This window comes from Ambystoma mexicanum, chromosome 9 (assembly GCF_040938575.1).
Source record: "Ambystoma mexicanum isolate Mex_15411 chromosome 9, UKY_AmexF1_1, whole genome shotgun sequence".
In the NCBI taxonomy this organism is placed as follows: Eukaryota; Metazoa; Chordata; class Amphibia; order Caudata; family Ambystomatidae; genus Ambystoma; species Ambystoma mexicanum.
Window position 1 is genome coordinate 783,240,783 of NC_090931.1, and position 8,070 is coordinate 783,248,852.

The following is an 8,070-nucleotide window of genomic DNA, read 5'->3' on the forward strand; positions in this document are numbered from 1 at the left end:
CCCATAACTCCGGCATCAGCAGAGCGCTCTATTGCGGATTTCTGACTCGAAGCACCAAGGCAGCCGGCTTCTGACATGTGTTGCTGCCGCTCATCTTGGGAAACAAACAGAAAATGATTGCGTCAAAAAGCTCCTCTTGAAGGGGCTCAAAACAGACCCCAATACTTGCAACTTCTCAACCCTTATTTCAGAATGCCCACTGATGGCTTCACACAGCATCCAACGGCATAAGTTTAGTAGAGATCAAAGGTCACCGTCAGAGCACATGGGCAATAATTGCTGAAGGACCTTACTGGGGCATTACAGGGTGGAATGGGTAGAACACAGGGTGGGATGGGTAATCCGGTCTAGAAAAAATGTAGTGAAAACGGCCGGCACTACTGGCTCTGGCATTTTTTCCGTACCGGATTACTCCGAGTCTGCCAGTAAGGGCAGTGAACTCCAGGCCCTTACCGGCCGAAAAATCTCTCAAGCACCGGCACCGTTCACAACAGTGCTGCTGCTTCAGTGGCTCCCATTCCATGGAGTCCTGTCAGACTCCATGGAATGGGAACTTATCGCCGTTGCTGGCACCTGTAATATTCGGTAGTACCGGCGGGTTACCGACAAACTCCTAATGAGGGCCCATGTGTCTGCTTGTGTATTCAAGTCACCAGCATAATATCGAAGGGATCGCTTGGCAGAGCACCAATGTCTATTCATTGTTGTTTAAATGTAATTAAGATTGCCCTTTCAAGCACCCACACTTTGACTAGGTGGCATTGGCATAGCAGGGGGCCCCTGAAGCCACCATGAAGCGGGTGGCCCTGCCCGCCACATTTCCAGGGGCGACTCGCTTCATCCCTCAGCTCTACAAAGGTCAGGGTGAGTACTGGTCTGGGGCTTATTGCTGCTGGCTGATGCGCGGAGGGGGGCCTCCACCTCTGGGTCATGTGCCAACATCAGACAGGAACCAGGAAGCCCCCTGCTTCCTGTCTGCGTGGAATGTGGGACCCGGAGGCCTTGAGAGAAGGCGCAGCTTCGAGTGGAATGCCGGTAAAACAACCTTTTTATTTTTTACATTTGTGTATGTCTGAGTGTGTGTGTGTGTGTGTGTGTGTGCGCATGTCGGGTGTGATTGTGTATTTATGCATATATGTATATGCATGCATGCATGTAAATGGTGTATTTATGGGTGTGCGTGTGTATTTCACGTGAATGAGGATGCAGTCTGTGAATGTTCTGGGTGCTTGTGTGGAGAATGCATTGTGAATGTGATGGGTGCGCAGCACGTGTGTGTGAATGCGAGAGACGGTGCATGGTGAATGAATGGCTGGGTATGAATGTGATTGTGTGCATGTGATGCAGTGGGGGACCAAAGGGCAGGCATAGCATTTTATATCGGCCATCCATAGATAGCCAGTAAAAATGCCATGCTTGCCTCCTGGGCCATCCGCGCCTTGCACACACATAATCACGTTCATAATAAATGCGATTATGTGTGCATGGGAGGTGCTGGGGGAGACAGTGGGCAAGCGTGGTATTATTTTACTGGCCATCGATGGTGGATGCATTTTTTACTGGGAAAGAAGCATCCATTATAGATGCCCAGTAAAAACAAATCCTGCCCACGGCACCTCACATGCACACATACCCAATTAACTTGACTGCGGGCATGTGAAGCGCTGGGTGTGGCAGGAGGCAGGCATGGCATGTTTTACTGCCCATCTATCCTTAGATTGCAGTAAAGAATGCCATGCCTGCCACCTGGTCCCTCCCAGCACCTTGCATGTGCTCAATCACATTCATGATGAATGTAATTATGTGTGTGCGGAGTGCTGAGGGTCATGGGGTTGGCATGGCATTTCGTTATGTGCATCTGTAGATGCACAGCAAAACATGCATCATAGCTGCCCAATAAAAAATGCCTCTCCCCTGGCCACCTAGCACCTTGCATGCACACAATCACAATGAACGTGAGAGAGAGAGAGAGAGAGAGAGAGAGAGAGAGAGAGAGAGAGAGAGAGAGAGTGTGTGTGTGGCACGCTGGGGAGCCCAGGGAGCAGGAACGGCATTTTTTATTTGGCTTGTATGATAAAACAGACATGAGAATTGTTATTACATGGCTAGAGTGGGCATTTTGGTGCAGCCAGTCTAGACAGTTCTTACTGCGTCGTGACATTTTGTACTAGGCATACATGATAAAGCAAGCATGATAAGTGTTATTTGTGGCTAGACTGGCCAGTCTAGCCATTTCTTACTTGTACATGACATTTTACTGGACACAAGCATCATAAGCGTTATTACATAGCTAGACTGGGATTTTGGTGCAGCCAGTTTAGCCATTTCTTACTTTGGTATTGGGAATCTATGATAAAGCAAGCATGATAAGTGTTATTGTTATGTGTCTAGAGTGGCCTACATTTGTGCAGCCAATTTGGAAATTCTTATTGGGGCATCACATTTTTAACGGCAAAGCCACCAGCAGTATGTTCTTACACAGGGATGCAGGTGTATATTGGCAGAGCAGGCTTGGACATATTTTCTTATAGCATCATTACTGACATTATTGGTAAAGAAAATAGATGTGTGTTCTTATATGCAAATTCTGGCATTCATTGGTGAAGAGACCGTGGAAATATTTTGGCACAGCGTGAAAATGGTTTCTATACTGCCATATGTTGTGGGGAAAGACATCATAAACGTGCATTGGCAAATGCTTCTCTGCACTGTTTGTGACTTGCATCTATTGGAACGGAAGCAACTGTCTGGCTTTTTACCACAATTTTCACAGAAAGTGAGTAGTCATTATTAAAAAAAAAATTCTCGGAGGGATTGTGGGGGTGACACCTGAATCCACGTGGTTGAATCGGTCGCCATGGCTACACACGATGGCACTCGCATATATGTTACAAATATTTACACCCCGCCAATTAAAACATTCACCAGCCGCAACTGGTGGCTAGTAAATGTGGGTCCCAGACACTTTCCCCGAGTTTATATGCTAAGAAAAAGATTTAAGCTTTGATTATAAAACATACATGCACCTTTCACCTAGTGTGGTGCACGGCATGCCCCTGCGACAGCATGATCATCATGGGCTTTGCGTATGCATGGTGGTCCAGTTCTGCCCGGAGTGTGGCATGGCCCCTGCATTGATGAGTTTTGGGGTGGGGGGGCTAAATTTGTGCTACGGCACAGGTGGTTAATTAAATGCCCTTTACTATTGTCTAAGTCCTGTCTAGTCGCTGATGGCTTAAATAAATACTCCCTTTCAAAGGGCCTTGGCTGTCTAAATGCATCCTGTCAGAGCAGCCCAGGTAACCTTGCCTGCTGAAGAAATATTCGCTGACTCGGCAAAAGGCTTAAAATGTCCTGGGGCAAAATGTCTGTAAAGGGAGCACCCTCGACTCACTAGAGGAGAAGATGTGTTTGGGGGAGGGGGCGTGAGCAGGTCACAGCTTGCCACAAGAGTTGTCCCCATCCCAGTAACCTTTCATGTGAGGGACAACCAGGCGGGGCAGAATGGGGAGGTGGCGGGGGATTTAGCTACGGCCTTATTCCTTCTCAATAGTGTATCTTCCAGCCATTTACATAAATCAGACGACGTGCGGAAGGAAGGGCATTGGCCCCCTTGGAGAGGGGGGACCGAGATAACCAGAGCCACGAAAGACAGAGTGAAGTCATCACGACGCTAAACAGTGTCTGCAGGCACAGTGCAGTGCGCGAGACTCTTCAGTGAAGGGCAGAGTCCTGAATGCGTGGCGATAGAAATCCCCTCAGAACTCGCTTTTACAACTACGCCAGCGCCTGGAACGCGGGATTGGTACACCTAAACGGGTGCTAGCCTAAACAAGCGAATGTGGGGAAAGTTCAGGCACAGTGAAGGGTCGTCGGAGCGTGCAGCGCACAAATCATACGATGCCGTGACCCCCAGCAGTGCGTGCCTACTGGTCCAGGCGGGTCCCCCCGCCCCGCAGGCGTGCATTGTGCTCAGGTCACACACGGCCGAGCTTTTCCGCATGCCGAGACAGCACACGAATAAATCGCTGGACAGGGCGTGTAAACGCATCCAAGCGGGGTATTACAATGACTGCACAATTAAAACACAGTTAACATGTAGTCGACACGGAGCAGGCTCTCCGCCTCCTCAGCGCCCACAGTAGGCATTCCACGTACCACTCACCCAGCCCTGCAGCAGCGCTCCGGAATCGCAGCCCAATCCCCAGGTCCGCGGACGGATCGCCAGAAGTCCGCGAATCCCGCCTCCTGCTATGCCAGAAGCCAAAACGCGAGCCCTTCAGTAATCCTCCGCGCCATGTGTCTTCCGTGTTAGGGATGCGAGTGTCCTCTCTTGACCCGGCGGCATCCCAGAGCTCCCCATGGCAGGCATTGTTCCCCGTGCTCCCTGCCCAGGCTTTCCTGCCACGGCATTTAAGAGGCACTCGTGTGTTTACAAATATCCGGGAATACGCAGTGCCCCTCCTCTCGGGCTGGCTTCAGAAGATGTTTATTTTGCATGCAGCAGCAGCAGCAGCAGCGGGAGGGGAGAGGTGTCAGAAATCTCACCACCTTATGTGCTGTCTGTCAGTCATGTTTTTTCCTTTTCATGCTCCTTGAATCCTGACACTACCGAGATGCTGAAGGAGAAGCAGCAATTTACACCCAGTCCAAATGTCCCCTCACAGGAGTGTCACTGGCTGGAGGAACTCCTATCAGGGCTCCCTCTGGGTTGGAATAACAAAAGCTCCCTACGAACCCCCCCTCCTCCTCCTCCTCGTCCGCCCCCGCCCGCCTGCTCCTTCGCCAGATGGATGTGGTTGGCTCGAGCCGAGCAGCTGTCAGATTCAGCTGGGCTGCGCTTGGTACCTGCCTACTTTCCCCGCAGAGAAGGGATGTCCCAAGGTACCACCACACAGCACATCCTTGCGCTGGGCTTGCAGTCCGCGCACGCAGCACGCACGCACGCCAGCACACACCGCCTACTATGACAGTGAGAGGATAACGGGCGGGGAGACGGCTCGCCAGGAGCTGTGCAAACATTGAGATGTAAACCGACCCCTCATTGGCCACAGCTGAAGGCTTCTGATTAGAGAGTGAACATTTCTTTCTCATTGGCCATGATTACTTGTCTACTTTCTGCACTTGCTTTTCAGGCTGCTCAGTGCAAAAGTGGTGCATTCTTTCGACCAAAGGTATTAATAATAAAACAAGCAATGGATATTGTTTTAGTTCTCCGACGAAATGCCTCCATAAAATCATATACAATTTACTACAAGCATTGCTGTTAATTCCTTTTGATTTCCTACAACCATTTGGCTTCTGTCCATAGGCCCTCCTGACTAAGAGACACATGAAATCCTCACTCTTTCAGCAGTCACCACAATCACTTCCAGTGTCAATATCGTTACCAAATAAATACAGGCTGCGGTAAAATACATATACTGTACTTCGTGGTAATACTGCCAGTATTGTGTCCGCCTCAGGACAGAAGCCACAAGTCAGGTAAGTGCAGTCGCAGAGTAATTGATTGCTAACAAGTCTCTAGACACGCGTGATAAGCGAAAGAGATATTGATACTCTGATGGATGTAGGTAAGTGTGGTGTCCCCTTTAAGTTGCGCATGCAGCGGAGTGATGCAACTCCGTCGCATGCAGTTGGACAATAAAAGGGGCTTGTCATGTGTGCTCAGGCAGAGCAGCGCGGAGCCCAGACACATACATTGCATCCTGTGTATTTGTATGCGGTGGGGGGGGGGCTCAGGCCACACGGGAGGTCCCAACCATGGGAGTCCCTCAGCACACTGGTGACGAGGTGGTCGCATAACTGGAACCAGACCTGCGGGGGCCATGTAGCAGTGAGAGGGAGGCGACAACTCGCACAACAAGGCTCTCTCTGGCCGCGGGGCGAGTGTGCACAGCTGTTCTAGGCCACCATTGTGCTGCAAGTGGTGCGGGAGGTTGTGGCTCTTTGAAGAGTCCTCATGTGCCACCCATGCACAATTTATGGATAACCAATGATCACGTTGGACTGGATCATCACTGGGGTGGCTCAGAAGACCCCACCAAGAGAAATATTTTTTTTCTCTTCTCTTTAATTTTTTCACCCGAATGGTGGAGCTGAAGAGCAACAACGCAACGCTGGTGTTCACCTCTGCCACTCTCCAGGATCCATTACTCTGTGACTCTGATTGTATTTGCATTACTGGTTGCAGCTGGGGAGGACCTGCTGTAGCTCTACTCACTATTTGAAGCAACCCTCTGCTGTGTGGAAGGGCAGTTGCGCAGAACGTGGTGATGAGGAAGATAGGCACCAGCGGTGCTGCACTCTGGACTCTTAAACCATATTCGCATAATACCGTCTGATAATGAATATTGGCCTAAGCTCCTTTGCATTTTATTGAAACCGCGTTTTAACAGACCTGAATAGAGTTGATTTTGCGGCCATCTTAGAACCATCCGCCATTTTGATTCTAACTCCTGCTTTCTGTCCTAAAATGGTAAACTGTGTTTTTGGCTGCAGCAGAGGAAAATGAAATGAACTTTGAACTATGTCAACATTGAGGCTGCTGAGAGCAGAATGTTTGTCTTGTGCTAAGAAACCTTGGAGCCAAATTGAACCTCAATTCAAGTGTTGTCTGCACCAATAGCTTCATCCTTATACAAACACTGGAACTGAATGTTGGACAACTAAAACTATATGCCTTTGCAGAAACTCATTGAATTTGTTTCTTGAAACTGGACTTACTTTAAGCTGGAGAACCAACATGACCAGACAGAACAAAGTTGTAACCATTGTATTTTGCAGACTGGAAAACATCTAAAGTATGTAAAGACAATATTGTTGTATTTGTCATGTGAACTGGGCATGAACCCTTGTAAGATATTAACTTGGAGAAGGGCTGGATGATGTGGCCCGGACTGTGTATAAATAATGCATGCTTCGTGATGCCCAGCACTCTCTTCCCTCACGGTGTCTGCTGGTCCACACTGCGAGGCACGTCAGAGCCAGATAGCTCTCTGTACTTTGATTAAAAAGTATACGTATAACTCTGAACTGGCGTATTTCATTTTGGTGGTATTAAGCCTCGATATTTCCTTTGGTCTTTCAGATGGCGCCCGAATAGAGAACCTCAAGATTGATGTCACCTCGCTGAACAAGGAGACGCGGCTATCGGACCGGGATCGGAGAGCGAAGGGGCCCCTTGTGTGACACGTGACACCTCGACAGTACTGCACGATCTGATCCCTGGACGGTGAGCAAGCGATTCGAGAGGACATCTTGATCAGGGTCCCCATATTGAGGTGGGTATTTTTGCCGAAAACGCCAGCCACCACGATCCTTTGTAATCGGTTCCTACCTCCTTTGTTTTGAAATCAGGTGAGTTGTGCCCTAATTCCTAAGAATCCTGATATTGATTGCAGTTATGTGCTTGCAAGTACAAACAACGCCATGTAACACCAGTAATCTGACATGCCTGGGAAATTGGCATCCTGTTTCAGGGTATTATTCCGCAGAGATAGACAATCTTTGGGACGAGGCCAACAGGCCCCACCCATTGGGTCGCCGGCTTGGTTCATGTACTGTAAGTACGGCCCAAATAGTATCATATTTAATGATATTTGGCACAGACAAACTAGACATGTTTCCGAACTTCAGTGGCCAGTTTATGGCAGTTTTGAAATTGCCCGTTTAGAGTGTTTAGAATCTATTTTGTTGAAGAAAAAGGCTAGGCTTGCAGCACTTGATACAATTAAAGATTGGAGAAAGGAAGCTATGCAGCAAAGGAAAAGCATGCACGTAGGGACATGACTAATGCTGAAAAATCACTATTGCATGATCAACAGAAACAGTCAGAAACTATTAGAAGTATGAAAAGAGCTTTTTCACTTGATGTACAGAAGATATATCTGTCTCAGGATTTTCATACTTCAGATTAACTAATTAACAAACTGTTGGATGAACGTAGAACTGTTGCAACTGCACCCCCTCCTTATGTGCCGCCTTACGCTGTTGTGCCTCCTTCTGTTGTTCCTCTTCCTGTTGTTGTTCCTCCTCCTGCACTTCCACCCTTACCGACAGTTGCCGTCC

General features: G+C 48.7%; 1 protein-coding gene across 8 annotated transcripts in view; it reads right to left on the minus strand.

Moving 5' to 3' along the window:
• HECW2 (HECT, C2 and WW domain containing E3 ubiquitin protein ligase 2) overlaps positions 1-4,980 on the minus strand; it is a 1,520,428-nt gene extending 1,515,448 nt beyond the window's left edge. For 6 of the 8 annotated variants that reach the window (XM_069615717.1, XM_069615714.1, XM_069615715.1 and 3 more), the window contains exon 1: positions 4,166-4,980. The gene's annotated coding sequence lies outside the window, so the exon portion shown is untranslated. Of the gene's footprint in view, positions 1-4,158 lie in introns of all 8 variants that reach the window. The other 2 variants (XM_069615716.1, XM_069615712.1) reach the window with 1 other exon arrangement.
• Positions 4,981-8,070: the final 3,090 nt, after the last annotated feature.